The 15,434-nt window shown below is 43.0% G+C and overlaps 1 protein-coding gene across 1 annotated transcript in view; it reads left to right on the forward strand.

Annotated features, from left to right (window-relative positions):
• Window positions 1-15,434, forward strand: part of LOC105353666 (E3 ubiquitin-protein ligase PDZRN3-like) — a 42,320-nt gene that overhangs the window by 1,473 nt on the left and 25,413 nt on the right. The gene's annotated exons all lie outside the window — the stretch shown is intronic.

Consider the following 15,434-nt stretch of genomic DNA (forward strand, 5'->3'; position numbering starts at 1 on the left):
CCTTTTTGGGATTTCATGGGTTTTTGTTACCTTTAAGTTAGTTTATTAAATGTTCAAGTTTAAACCACCAGGCCTGGTTTCCTGTATTTTGGGTCCTTCACCGCTAGTTCCTGACACCTTGTAAATGATTTGAAATGGTCAGGACTTTATTTAGGATTAATCAAAATGGAACATTTTATTTTTAAAAACCAAACCGAATGGCTGCTTTGTCTTATGTCATGAGTGTTGCTGCATTAGCTTTAGCATCAAAAGTATAGCAGTGACTCCTCAGTCCGATGTGAATACATGGGCTTTACTCTTCCATTGATTCTTTAGCAGTTCCACTGAGCGGCGTTCGGTGCAGCTGGACCTACTTTAGCAGATCTGCATCTCAAAACAATAAGGAACACTCAGAAAGTCTGCGCTGCCTAACTGTGTGTCACACAAGTTCTTCTCTTTGTGGCTGGTGTTGTTCTTTAGCAAATAAATCCGGAGTTTGAGGTCTGAGGTGAAAACAGGTTCTTCTTCCTGTTTTTCAGTCTCCATCTGTTAGGTTAGGAGTAAGCTGGACCCAAAAATGCAGACAGGGACTTGGTTTGAAATTGTGAAATTTACTATAGGAGGAAGAGGGGTTTGGCTTTGGATCTTTGACGTAGGTTTTGGGTTCTTTGGCGTTGGCTTTGTTTTTTTGGCGTTGGTCTTGGTTCTTTGACGTTGGTGTTGGATTTGGTTCTTTGGCATTAGCTTTGGTTCTTTGGTGTTGGTTTTGAGTTTTTTGGCGTTGGTCTTGGTTCTTTGGCATTAGCTTTGGTTCTTTGGCGTTGGCTTTGGCGTGATCTTTGGCGCGAGCTTTGGCACGGGCCTTGGCTTTGATCGGTAAGTCCTTCATGGAAGCAGACGAACCGTCAATGGCAGGATGGTGGGAGTACGAGGGCGACCCTGACACCTGACACCATCCTGCAGATACTTTTGGACTTCGACTCCTGCGAATGTCACTAATGCCTCTGTCTGTTTTACTGATTCATTTTTTAGCTTTATGTGAAATCTAATATTTCACATAAAAGGAAACTACAAAAACATTTTTGCATAAAAGGAAAAAAAATATTGTACAACTTCAGAACTGATGACATTTTTTAAAAAGAAATAAAAGAAAGAATTCAAACAAATGACCCTCTGCTCAGTGTTTACCAACAGTGAGTGTAGAAAAACTGTCAGAGGAACAAGAACTCTGGCAAAAAGAAAAGATTCTGAGATTCTCAGTCCACACTTGAATGGGCTATATTATGCAAAATACACTTTGTGATCTTGTAATTATATTATAAAATTGGGTCCTCACTATAAACAATCCCAAAGCGGTATTTTGATTCCTCATTCCTGAGTATTCCTCTAAAAACCTAAAACGAGTGGATTCTCACATTGTGACATCACAAAGTGAGGAACAGCCCCTTCCAGACTGCAATGCCAGCACTGCAGAGAAACACTGATTAAATCAGGGTATTTTCAATAAATTCTGGGGGACTCATCTCTTCACTGCCCACTTCAGACACAGAGCTCTGCAATTGTCATAAATTCTATCTTTCCATCTTCCTGAACACTAGGCCTTCATGTTGCTTCAAAGTGTTTCTTTGGATCAAACTGTGAATCTGTCCTGATATATTTTTTCAAGTGGCAGTTCATTACTGGAGAATTACTGTGCAGGAAATCTGTTTTTATTTACCCTCGCAGATGGTCTGAAGCTAAAGGAGACAGTAGTCTAACCAGTTTGTTTCCTTTTTCAGCCTCTGACACCTGGAGGAGGATTGTTGTTTTATTATTCAAATCTATGACTTAAATATTGAGGGACTTTTTCTTTCTGAAGTGGACAAAATTTTCCTCATCTCTGGTTTTCTCATTGATGTTTGTTAGTCTTTGTGGTTGATGACGTTGCCATTCTTCTTCAATGCTGCCGCACAAAGTGGCGTCGCTGTGATTATTGTCAGTTCTCAGCCTGTACTCCTGCAAATGTTTCTTTCCTCTGACTCAGAGTCTTTGGGAAAGAGCTCGACTTTAGCCTTGGAAAAAGCAGGGAAAGCAGTTCTGCCTTACAGTCATCCCAGAGCGCTACATGTTGGAGGTTTTGTCCTCCATGGATGGGTGTGTGGTAACACGTGTCATTTAACACAGAGACACAGAGAACTCAGAAGGCTGGTAAATCTGTGGCACAGAAAAGTGAAAAATGTGCAGCGACAAACAGAGCAGGGAGTCATAACGCAATGTGATGGCTGCTGAGGTGACCAGAACTGAGCACAACATGCAGGACGGCATGTTCAGTCAGTCACTGCACACATCAGTCCACACATAATGGAGCCTCACGGGAATCTGGAAGTAAAATGTGGGGAAGCACAGGCTGATGAAGTAACCCTCTACTTTTCTTTAAATCTTGTTTAGCTGTTAAACCCAACATTTGAGCTCCACTTAAAGAAGCCATGTTGCACTGTTTGAAGAAGTCTTTTTCCTACATAGTTTTAACTATTGAGTCATTTTTTGCATTAGTCAAAACAGTCGCATTGAATGTGAACTCGTTCTGACACTCCCACTTCTCCATGTATGTTTTAAGCTGTTTCAGGTGATGCCCAACATCACTGACACCGAAACTTCTCAGCCTGCTTTTACTCCTCATGCTCTTTAGGTCCACCATCACACCTGTGCAAAAGTTAGAACCGCACAGGACAAACAATTGCAATTGTTTGGGAAAGATTTCAGACTGGTTCTGTATTAAACAAGGTCAAACTTAATCCTCTTTAAATCCAATGCAATTCCATTTTATTTATAAAGCCCAATATTACAACAATAGTCGTCTCAGTGGGCCTCATACTGGTAATTGTACGTGAAATCATAAAGAACATGAAGTCAAACTAAATAGGTAATGGCTAAAATAAACTAAACTGGGCATCCCTCCCCTGATGCTCTCCTTCTCAGTAAGGAAAAACTAAAAAAAAAATACAGAGTGAAAAAATGTTTTTTAAGCCTATAAGTGTCTTATCATGTTCAGACCTCTCTATACCCCAAGGTGGTATTTTGATCCATTCATGCATTTATGAGTTTTCCTTTAAAAACCGGCTCTCTGAGCACCAGCCCCTCCCAACCCACAAAAACGGCCCCCTCGAGGAAGAATCTGCGCTGCCAGGTTAACACACACGCCCACTTTCTCCTTGGAGCTAGCAGTGATCGGCAAAACACTTCTGTGAAGCTCCACAATGTGCACATCCATCTTTGCAAAATGTTGTTTGTTTTCATGGGCAAAACGCAGACACGCTGCTGAGGCCGGCTCTGGGATGATGTCATGAAATGGGCGACACCCACAAGAAAGGCGGGGCCTCAGAGATCGAGTCGTCTTACTTACGGGCTGGAAAATGAGCTGGAAAAACAACTCATCTTTATGAATGAATTTGTTTTTTAGTGAGCTAAAGGTAATATATGATGATATATATGGATATAGGTTACTCTGAAACACTTAAGGAAAGCAGGATTCAGGATTCAACTGCTTCTGCACAGGAACACATTCTGGGAGATCTGAAAAATTTAAAGCTGCAGTTAAATGACATCATTAATAAACGAACACAATTTCAAATACAAAGGCTATGACTTGAAAGATTTGAAAACTCTAATAAATCTGGCAAATTTCTGATTAATCAGCTTAAAATTAATAGAGAAAAATCCTCAATCACCTCTATTACGGACCAAACAGGAAATGTCACTCATGACCCGGTCAAAATTAATAACGTATTTGAAAACTTTTATAAAAACTTGTACACACCGCAGATCAATCCGTCAGAGCAAAGTATTGACTCATTTCTTTATAATGTAAACCTACCCAGGCTAAATGAGGATCAAATCACAAACTTAGATTCTCCGCTCTCGCTGTCTGAACTTCATGAAGCTCTGTTACTTATGCCCAATGGTAAAGCACCAGGGCCTGACGGCTTTCCTGCTGAGTTTTATAAAGAATTCTGGGAACAACTGGCACCAACATGTTATAAAACGGTCACATCTATTAATGAGAGCCAATCAATGCCACCTAACATGAACTCAGCCAACATAATTCTTCTTCTACAACCAGACAAAGATCCCACTAGTCCTTCAAGCTATCGCCCTATTTCTCTAATCAATGCAGATGTAAAAATTATCTGCAAAGCACTAGCACAGAGAATAGAAAAAATCACTCCTCACATAATTCACTTCGACCAAACTGGATTCATCAAAGGCAGACACTCGGATGATAATGTCCGTAGACTAGTTAATATAATAGACTTTGCCACCATTGAAAACCAGGAAATGACTATACTATCACTGGATGCTGAAAAAGCCTTTGACAGAGTAAATTGGAAGTTCCTTATTGCCGCCCTCCATAAGTTTGGTTTTGGAAAAGCATTCATCAATTGGATCAAAATATTATATCACAACCCCAATGCATCAGTTAGAACTAATAAACAGACTTCAAACAGGTTTTTTCTTGGAAGAGGAACCAGACAGGGCTGCCCACTCTCTCCTTCTCTTTTTGCTATATTCATTGAGCCTTTAGCTGCAGCAATAAGACAGAATGAGAGCATTATAGGAATAAAAACCAAACACAGCCATCAAAAAATTAGTATTTATGCGGATGACATATTACTGTTTTTAAGGAATTTATATTCTGTAAATGAAACAGCAATGATCATAAATTAATTCTCCTCCATATCAGACTATTCCATTAATTGGAATAAGTCTGTTTTATTACCACTCAACAGGAATATGGAACAAAGACTCACAATTCCAGTTAAAACAGGAAATATCAAATATCTGGGTATCTACTTTTCCCCCAAAATATCAGAACTGGTGCAGCTAAACCACACCCCACTACTGAAAAGCATACAGGACGATCTAACACGCTGGACCAACCTGCCTCTGTCACTTATGGGCAAGGTAGCCACGGTTAAAATGAAAATCTTACCCAAGGTTAATTATCTCTTCTCAATGATTCCCACACAACCGCCATTAAAATGGTTCAAAACATTAGACTCATCCATATCAAGCTTTCTATGGAACAACAAACCTGCAAGAATTAGTCTAAAAACTTTAAAATCTGCAAAAAGCTGTGGAGGATTAGAATTACCTAACTTCCACAAATACTTTCTTGCAAATAGATTGCAATACATCTTAAAATGGTTAAAAAATAATCCAGAAACCAACTCATGGTTAGACTTGGAACAGGCGTTATGTGGGAAGATCAACCTGTCACAGCTACCATTTATTAGCCAAACAGTTAAAAAACAGGATTGTTTCAAAAGCATTAATATAAATGCCACTTTAACAGCCTGGTGGGAATTTCTCAAAATATCAAAATCATCAATTCAACCGTGCAAAATGACACCCATCTGGAACAACCCGGACATCCTTATTAACAAAAAAATGATTCACTTCCCAGCTTGGCAAGCAGGGGGCATAAAACAACTAGAGCACGTAATTATTGATAGAAGATTCATAACTCCCCAGGAACTTCAAGACAAACTGGAATAAATAACTTCTTGGAATACTAGCAACTTAAATCAAGTATTACTAAAAAGTATAAATTTAAAGAAGACGATTTAAAGCTACCAGATGTAGTTACCACTCTGATTAATTTTTCAATGAATAGAACTCTCTCCAAAATATACAAACTTTTATGTAATTTAGATAACAATATTGCCCTTCCAACAAAAAAATGGGATGCAGATTTGAGCATCAGCACAGATGAAAGCTTCTGGTCAGAACTCTGTCTAAACACCTTTAAACTGACAAAAAGTCCAAATCTGCAGCTAATCCATCTCAAAACTCTTCACAGAATTTACTACACTGGACAGAGGATGTTCAAGATGGGTCTCAGTAACTCAGACATTTGCGAGCACTGTGATAATAATCTACCCGACAGCTACATGCACGCGCTGTGGTTCTGCACTCCTGTCCAGGCTCTCTGGCAGCAGGTATGTGCTGATTTATCAGTCTGGCTTAAGGTTTCAATCACGGCCTCACCGTCACTTTGTGTGCTTGGTGACATGAGTGCCATCGATATAGAAGAAGGATTAGCATCTATCATTTCCACAACTCTTTGTAATGCCAAAAAAACTATTTAATAAATTGGAAAAACAAGAAAAATATAATCATAAGTCAACACAGAAATCTGCTGTTTGATCATATCAGCTTGGAAAAAATGTCAGCCCAAAGTTCAAGTAACTTTGAAAGAATTCAGTCTCTCTGGTCTCCTGTGGTTGACTCCATGACTTAGGGGGTGAGGGGCTTGGTCGACGCTGCTCCGTGCCCTTCTGCCGTGGTTTGGGGTGGGGGTCGGGGCCTCCGGTGCCTGGCGGGGGCGGTGGGGGCTCCGTTGGTCGGGTCCGGTGCCTGGGTGGGGCGGGCTGGGGCGCTGCGTGGTCCTCTGGGCTTGGGTGTGGGGGTGCGTGGTGGGGGGGTGGGGTGGTGTTCTGGCTTGGCTTGGGGGGGTGGTCCCTTTGCCTGCGCTGGAGGGGTTTGGCGGGGGGCCCTGCTCGGGGGGGGGGGGGGGCAGCGGCGCCGGATAGGCTGCCCATCTGCACCTGGGGCTGGGATCGGCCCTTCCCTGGCTCTGGGACGGGACGGGACAACCTTCTCGGGGCCCCCGTTCGCTCTGGGTGTCATCCGCTTCGGCTGCGGGGTCTGGGGTGGTGTGGGGTGGGGGTTTGTCGGCCCTGTCCTGTGGGGGGGCGTTCTGGGGGGGAGGGGGGGGGCATTATTGGTACGGGTCGGGGGGGCTAACGGGTCGGGGGAGCTAACGGGTCGGGGTCACCGCTGAGGCAATCAGTGGTTGCCTCGGCTGGTTGGCCTCCTCGGTCCCGTCAAGGCCTGACCAGAGCTCCTCTAGGGCCGGCGTCTGGGGGTGGGGGCCTGGGCTGGGTGGCCCTGGCCCCTTTGCTGGGGGGGGGGCTGGGGGACAGCTGTTTGACCACCGGGGGACAGTCTACCAGCTGTCCCCAACTTACCCCCTTCCTCATATATCCTCATATTAGGGTGAGGGGGTGGGGGGTCTAGCCTGCGATGCGCCTTGAAAGCAAGGAGCCCCCCTCCTATGGTTGCCGTATGGAGTGGGCCCCCCCTCTTTCGGTTTTATTTGCACCTTAGACATGTAGGGTCTTGGTAGGGGGGGTGCTTGGACATCACTGCAAGCAAGCAGCAGATGTCCTCCTGGCACCCTACCCGCCAATTTTAACCGCACCTTAGACATTTAGGGCCCCTTGGTGGGGAGGGTGGGGGGACATCACTGTGAGTAATCAGGAGATGTCCCCTTAGTGCCCTACTCGCCAATTTTAACTGCACCCCCCTTAGTACACACACCCCTCCCCCTTCAATATATACATTCCAACATAAACACACACACATGCACACACACACCCTCTCAAACACACATACACGCACACACATTTTGCAAGGAAGGGGGGGACCTGGGTCCATCTGTCCCCTACCCCTTCCCTGGTGGGGGGTGTGGGCCCCTTGGCGATGGGGGCCGTGTCCCTTGGGTGCCAGCTCCCTGGGCCCGGCGGTGCTCTCTCCACACGGTGGGGGGGTTCATGTTACACCTGAGCCGGGGGTGTTCGTGTCCCTGGGGGGTGGGTCCTGGTCCTTGCCCCTGAGCGCTGGGCCCTGCCAAACTTCCAACATGGACGAGCCTGGTCGGGCCATATTTATAACACCCCTTGTGGGCCACCATTTTTCCCCGGGGTTCCCCCCTCCTGGGCGGGGGCGGCGGGCCCCTGCCTTGCTCCTCCCTGGACCAACCGTGGGCCGGGTGGGTGGCTGCCTGGAGTGCGGAGCGGGTCTCCCTTGGGGGGTCCTGGCTCGTACCTGGGGTTGGGGCGGGGGGATGCCGGGAACTCCTGGGTGGTGGTGGGGTGCTCGTCTGGGTCTGTGGGCGTCCTTCTCCGGTGGGGCCCTGCGTTGGGCTCTTCCGGCGCGGCGGGCGGGCTGCTTTCCTGGCTGGGCTGGGGCGGCGCTCTCTTTCCCTCCGCGCCTCCCTGCTCTCTGGCTCTGGGGGCCTCGTGGCGGTCCTGCTGGCCCTGGCCTGGGTGGCGGTCTTGGTCGCCCGGGGGGCGGTTGTTCCCTGCCTGTTCCCGTGTGGCGTTGGGGGAATTCCGGCTGCCGCTGCTGCTGCGGCGGGGGTCTGGGTGAGGGGGTGGCTGGGCGCTCCTCCTCCTTCTTTTCACATTCCACCATCCATTTTAGAAGAACATAAACACTCACCTGAGCACAGGTGTTAGCTCACCTTTGCACTTATAGTTTGCATGATTGAATGAATGAAAGATTTCACACTAGTTGGTTTAAAGGCATAAGTATGCGTGTGTGAACACTATCTGTTTTGTGTACATGTTGACATGTGAACATTTCTTGCAGCTAGCAGGTGTGTTGATAATATCTGAGTGTGTATGAACAGGCCCCGCCCTTTTTGTACTACATTTGAACTGTACCGTAACGATAAACAACCAGTAAACCTGTCTGCTCTATGCTGCTTCATGGTCTTACCCCCCCCTCTCACTATCCCCCCCCCCCCCCCCCTCTGACATCACTCCCTCTTCTTCCCTTCTTTCCTTTTCCGTCCGGTCCAACACCAAAGATTTTCAATCATGGTTGAAATGAATAAAGTTGGGCCTCAATTACAAAAGGGGTTTGTTCAGTCACACCTTTGGTTTGTCTGAAGATTAATAACCCCTCTTGTTAAAGTAAAATATGTCCAACACAAGAGGCCCTCAGCTCTCATCTGCCTGCCTAGCTGTTGGACAGGACAAGTTAAAAAAAAAAAAAAAAAGGAAAGCAGGATTCAGGCCCTTCAATTAACGCAGCCAGCAAGGCTGTCAGTCTAATGAAGACGAATAATGCTAGAAAAGGAAAACAGAAAAATAGCCCTTAGCTATAAAGAGAGGTGCTGTCTTGATCGATGCTTCATTTAATTATTTTTCAGTAGACTCCTGGATAACTCTTTACAACTAGCTTTAGCTCCAGTGTTATAACTTCCATTATCGTGCCTTTTTAATCATTTGCACAATTAATGTAATTCCAACAGATTCTCGAATGCAACGCTTTATGTTAGTAATGTGTTACATATTGGTGGATAGCTGAAATGAAAGCCACTTTTCTTCACATAAGAATGATCCGCTGATTCACAGTGGTTGCATGAATGGATGAAAGGTGTTTGGGTATGTCAAAGAGCATTTGCTATTTAGGTATCACCGCTCAACATCTCGAGTGTTTAAGGGTTAAACGTGCTCTAAATTGGAAACCGTATCAACAATGCCAGCCTCCGCCTCATTGTGTGAGGACTTTGCAGACCACTTCGGGAGCAAGATTGATTCTGTCAGATCTAACGTCATAAATGGACAGAAAAGCCTTTTTATTGGAAATGATGGCTTGATTTTACCCGAGGAAGCACTAGACAGTTTTGACCTGCTGAAGCTGCAACACTTGGTCGAGTTTTCTCCCAAGTTAATCCAACAACCTGTTTTTTAGATCCCATCCCTACATCACTTTTTAAATCCTTTTACGGGTCTTAAATATCATGAACTCCTCTCTACAGACGGGTATTTTTCCTGCTGCCTTTAAAACGGCAGTGGTGAAACCGTTACTCAAAAAAACTAATTTAGACCTTTCCGTTTTTAATAACTACAGACCTGTGTCCAACTTGCCATTTTTAAGTAAGGTTTTAGAAAAACATGTTTTTATTCAGCTAAATGAGTTTCTCTTACAAAACAACATTTTTGAGATAAACCAGTCTGGTTTTAGAACGAACCACAGCACAGAGACAGCCTTGTTAAAAATCGTTAATGATGTCAGATGTGCCTTGGATTCAGGTCAGATCTCAATACTAGTTCTGTTAGATCTAAGTGCAGCTTTTGATACCGTTGATCACCTGATCCTTGTAAACAGACTTAAAAGTCTTGGCCTTTCAGGGACTGTGCTAAAGTGGTTCGATTCTTATCTCATGGAGACAAACTTTATGGTAAGCATGGACACACACTTTTCTGGGGTCCATGAAATTAATTGTGGTGTGCCTCAAGGTTCCATCCTTGGCTCCTTGCTTTCTAACATTTACATGCTTCCTCTGGGGAATGTCATCAGGAGCCACAACATCAGTTTTCATAGCTATGCTGATGATACCCAGCTGTACATAGCTATGTCTCCTGATGACACAAGACCAATAGTAGCACTTTTTAACTGTATTTTAGATGTGAAATTATGGATGGCAAATAATTTTCTGCAGCTCAACCAGGAGAAAACTGAAGTTTTAGTTATTGGTCCTGAAGCCAAGAGAGAGAAACAGTTTCTGAAGCTGCAGCAACTTTCATTAAGTCATTCAGAAACAGTCAGAAACCTGGGCGTTATCTTCGACTCTAAGCTAACTTTTATCCCCATATAAAACAGGTGGTTAAAACTGGTTTTTATCATCTTAGAAATCTGGCTAGAGTCCGCCCACTGCTCTCTCTTGCGAATATGGAGATGCTAATGCATGCTTTTATCATGAGTAAAGTTGATTATTGTAACGCCCTGCTTGCCGGTCTTCCAAAAACAAACATTAGGAACCTTCAGCTTCTCTAGAACTCTGCTGCACGAGTTCTTACAAAGACCAGGAGGCGAGCTCACATCACCCCAATTTTAAAATCCCTGCATTGGCTCCCCATATGCTTCAGGATTGATTTTAAGATACTTTTAACCGTTTTTAAATGTCTTAACGGTCTTGCGCCTTCTTATTTATCAGATCTTTTAGTAAAATATGAACCCTCGCGGACCCTGAGATCCTCTGGCACTGGTCTGTTGACCATTCCAACTGTAAAAACTAAAACCTACGGAGAAGCTGCATTTCAGCACTATGGTCCCCGTTTATGGAACAGTCTGCCAGAGGACCTGAGTGCCGCATAGAGCATTAATGCTTTTAAGAAAAGGCTCAAGACCCATCTTTTTAACCTGGCTTTTAGCTAATTTTTTACTACTTTTATTTATTTATTTATTCAGTTATTTATTTATATGTACTTTTTATTTTATTTATTTATCTATCTATCCATTTTATCTTGTTTTATGAACTTGAACCTGATTTTTAACGCGTTAGTTTAATTAACCTTATTTAAATGTTTTATTGTTTTTATCAATATGTTTACTTTTTTATTCTAATTTTTATTCAATTTTATTTCCGGTGCTTCCTCAGCTGGATCCTCTCCCTCTGGGTCGGCTGCTGTTCAGCCAGTGCGGCTCTAGATGGGGACCTGCATCACCGCTTAGCTGTGGTGGAGCGGTCCCCGCCTGTGATGCTGCATTTGGCTGTCTATGCGGCTGTTCACGGTGGGGGAGGTTTCAATTATCAGCGTTTCCAGCATCCTGTTTTTGTGCTCAGCCTATTTCTTATTGTCCTTTGCCATCACTTAGGGGGTGGGAGGTGTGAAAGGAGTCGGGGGCTAGGTACGGGGAGGGGGGCCCTATTTATTTATTTATTTTTATTTTATTTATTTTTAATTCGTCAATGCTTGTTTTTATATTTTGTTTTTTAATGTAAAGCACTTTGTGTTATATTTTTATATGAAAAGTGCTTTATAAATAAAGATATGATTTGATTTGATTTGAACACAAATCCAGGCTCAAACTGAGTTTTATTTTAGAGAGTAGTCCAAACAAAACCACAGAATATCTATTTGGAGGCTCATTTTTTTATTTAAAAACAAAACTGACTACTCCTGCCCTTCCACTAAAGCACAATATTACTAACAAATGACTGTTCTTAGGCTGTTCTCAGCCAAGAAACTCATGAGATCAAGCAACAAACTCTGATGTGTGATGCACTTCACCCAGTAGGGCCGGTCATGGTGCAAGATTTCCTGACGTCAGGAGTTCTCAACATGCCTTCAAAAACAGAAAAAAAGGAATTTAGGCCATTTTGGGTAGAAATAAAAAAGGCAGGCAGAGCTACACTCATTCTTAACATTTAAAGTTTATCGTTAGAGAATTTTTTATCCATTTTTGACCCAGAATGCTTTAAGTTCCTCCCAATTTATGTACCGAAAACCTTTACCTTATATTTAGGAAATCCAGCCTTTTAGTCTAATGAGTATCTTGTAGTTTTTTTTTTTTTTCCAAAGATCATACATGTTAAGGAACACACCTGCAGTGACTTGCTGCACATAATTACATGGAGGGCCTGAACATAGTGGACAACCAACCATTATATTATTTTTTGATATGGGCCACTTAATGATCATCTTTGGCATCGGTAAAAATGATTCATTATTAGAAATGATATGTGACATGTTTTTTTGCTGCAACCAGTGACTCTGCCCCTCCCACACATAGCTGTGGCAGGGCGTTATATCAACCGTTTGCACTTAAAACTACAGCTGCAGGTAAAGGGGAGAAATCATTTAATGCAATTTCTTTTGCAGAAAACCCCAAAGCTCACATTGTTGTCCCTTTAACAATCTAACTTAAACAAAGTCAGTTAAAACTGTTTTTTTGTGCTGGTTATTGTCTTGGGGGAGTAAGAGACACAAGCAATGTTTTGGTGATTTGAATTCCAAATAGGCTCTACTGTTTGAATTAGTTGGCAGTTAAAGGATTATAAAGTTTTGTTTTTATTGTTGGTTGATTTTGGTTTGAGTCACAAATTTCCAATGACAAACTTTAAATAATGTCAAATGTAGCACTCCATCCACTGTCTCTGCAATTCCAATTTTTCAGAGCGATGTATTTATAAAAACTTGACATTTGCATCACATGTCTGTATCTCCAGGTTTTGAATGTAAAACCACATTTTACTAGATTAGATTTAAATTGGTTAATCAGGTCTATTTTTTTTGGCCGTTGTCTATTATTGTGCGTCTGAGATACACTAAACAAGGTTTGTCAAACTTTTTATAATCTTGCCAACAGGCAAACAATACAACATCAGTACATCTGACAGTGGTTTCGATTTTCTAAGTAGCAAAATAAGTAGTGTTTTCACTTAGATAAAGCATTAGAGATCTTCTTTTCATGTGCTAAAAATGTAATTGCTAAATCTGTTCTGTAAAATCATGGTATCAGAGATTGTAGACATAAAGTGTGCAGATGAATCTTTTATTGGAGGACAGCAGAACAGAGAACAAACTGTGACTGCACAGAAACTGGCAGTTTGACATTAATAAGTTGTGATGCATGGAGGGATGATGGCTCTATGCATTGTTACTTACAATAAAGCTCTTTGAGCTCATCAGAAATGCAAACAACATTCTGAGAAATTATTTTGGTAGTTTCTCATTACCATCTGATGCAAACCAATGTGCCTTGTGTTCATCCACTTCTCATTGTGCAGGAATAAAATAAAACGTGCACAGAGCAGAACATTTTAGGCTTTTGTTCAATTTTTCAATTAAAGCTCACACTCTTTGTATGAAGCAAACAAAGGAAAATGTGAGTCACTCCCCATTTTTCAAAAATTCCACATCTTTTTATTTGTTGAATAATACTGTATCTGTTGGAAAACCACCACCATAAGCTGTAAGAATTCTGTCACTGTCCGACTTTTAAACCATCTGTTTCTTTCAACTAAATACTGTTTTAAAATTTTCATTTTGGTATGTGTTGATTAGACATAAAGATGTTTTCTTTCTATTTTTATTTCTAAGCCAAAAATCTTAGTGGTTAGATGTTGTCTTTGGTTAACTGCAACTTTGGCCAGCTGGATTATTGACATTTTGTGGGGGGTTTTCAATCAGTGCTTGAACTGGTTAACACTGCTATTCAAATGTTTGAACATTTGTATTAGAGAGGGGATATGCTCACATATTTAACTGCACCTCTGCTTTACATTAGCTTCCTCTAAATGTTAAAAAGAAGAATACATAGATTAGGTTTGGATTTCTCCAGCTGGAGTTGGGGGCCCGCATGCAAATGCATGTTATTCCTTCGGACTGTGCCCGCCACCAGCAGGAGAGCTTAAATGGAGTTGGTGCAGTGTGAGTTGGGCAGCGGTCAAATGGGGGTGCCTCGGGAGCCCATCCCCTTCCATGGAATCTTCTCTCTGGAGGGAAAAAATCCTGGGTTTGTGGAGAAGGTTTTCCCTAGCTATTGCCTAAATATAGCTGGGCTCACCTTTAGGCATGGCTTGTTCTCTGACATAAGTCGAACCCCAAGCCTTTGGGTGTCTGACTGCAGTTTCAACCTACAAGCTGAACACCCAGTCTTCATAGGGTCTTTCAGAGGGGTACTGACAAGTCCTCTGACAGGGACCCCCATCACCTCATGGTGGTACTTCATTATCCTCCTAGGGGAGTGTAACATGGGCAGTCCTCTAGTGATTGAGAGGAATATCTTCCCTGATCTGACCCTGAGGAGTGTCCTGTTGTTGGACATCTGTGTTTATCACAGTTTGTCAATAGCAAGAAGAAGAAGAAGAAAAAAAGAGGCTTGCTTTATCCAGAAGGGAATTAAAATAAAAAATAAAAAGAATAAAGCCATACCAAACCATCAATATTGAAATCTATTTGTTGTAAATAGTAAAATATTCGAAATTTATAATAAATCCATAAAATATTCTAAAATAGAAATCTACTACAGTGAAACCAGAAAATTTCAAAAATGAAAACTCACCTCTTGATGCTCAGTCAGGGAGTTGTTCTATGCTATGGCTTAAGGGACAAAAGACATCCTCAGTCAGTCTGACAGTAGTCTGCTGCTGAACACGCTCCTCCTCCAGGTGAAGGCCTGGTCCAGCGGGTGTGAGGGATTGGTCACAATGGCCCTGAACTTGAACAAAGTCCTCTGCTCCGCCATGTCAGTGGGGCCAGTTTCCGTCCTACTATGGAGCTGGCCTTATGGACTTGAAACGCTTTGTTTAAGTACAAGGGAGTCCAGCAGTGCACATGGGATCGGGATACCCTAGACAGGAGGTCGGTGGTTGATTTTGAAGTATTTAAAGGAGACTTTTGGTTGTGTGCCTTGAACATGTGGGTGGAGGTAGGGACACAGCTGTCAACTGGTGGTAAGTCCAATCCCCTGGTGGGGGATGAAGACTTCACAGACCCAGTCACACTGTGAAGGTTTGAATAGGTACTGATGGGGGCTGGGGACACAAGATAAAAAAAGAAGTCCATCCAAGTCTGGCTAGTTTAAGGGACTCTGGAGGAAGCTGACTGTCAGTTGTGAAGGCAAAAACTTTATCCTGGGAAGAGTTCAGAGCAGGTAGAAAGATTATGACTTTGACTACAGTTATTGCTAGGGAGTGGAAGGAATGTTTCAAGGATCTTCTCAACTCTACTGAAACAATTGCTGTTAAGAGGCTGAGGAGTCCAGGCTGGAGGTGTCTGTCAGTCAAGTTGAAGTCACAGAAGTAGTTGAGGAGCACCTCAGTGTCAAGCTGAAAGGGGTGGATGAAGTCAACACTGAGCGCTTGAAGTCTCAGAATGCTGTGGGGTAATCTA

The sequence above is a fragment of the Oryzias latipes genome, chromosome 7, assembly GCF_002234675.1.
Source record: "Oryzias latipes chromosome 7, ASM223467v1".
NCBI lineage: Eukaryota > Metazoa > Chordata > Actinopteri > Beloniformes > Adrianichthyidae > Oryzias > Oryzias latipes.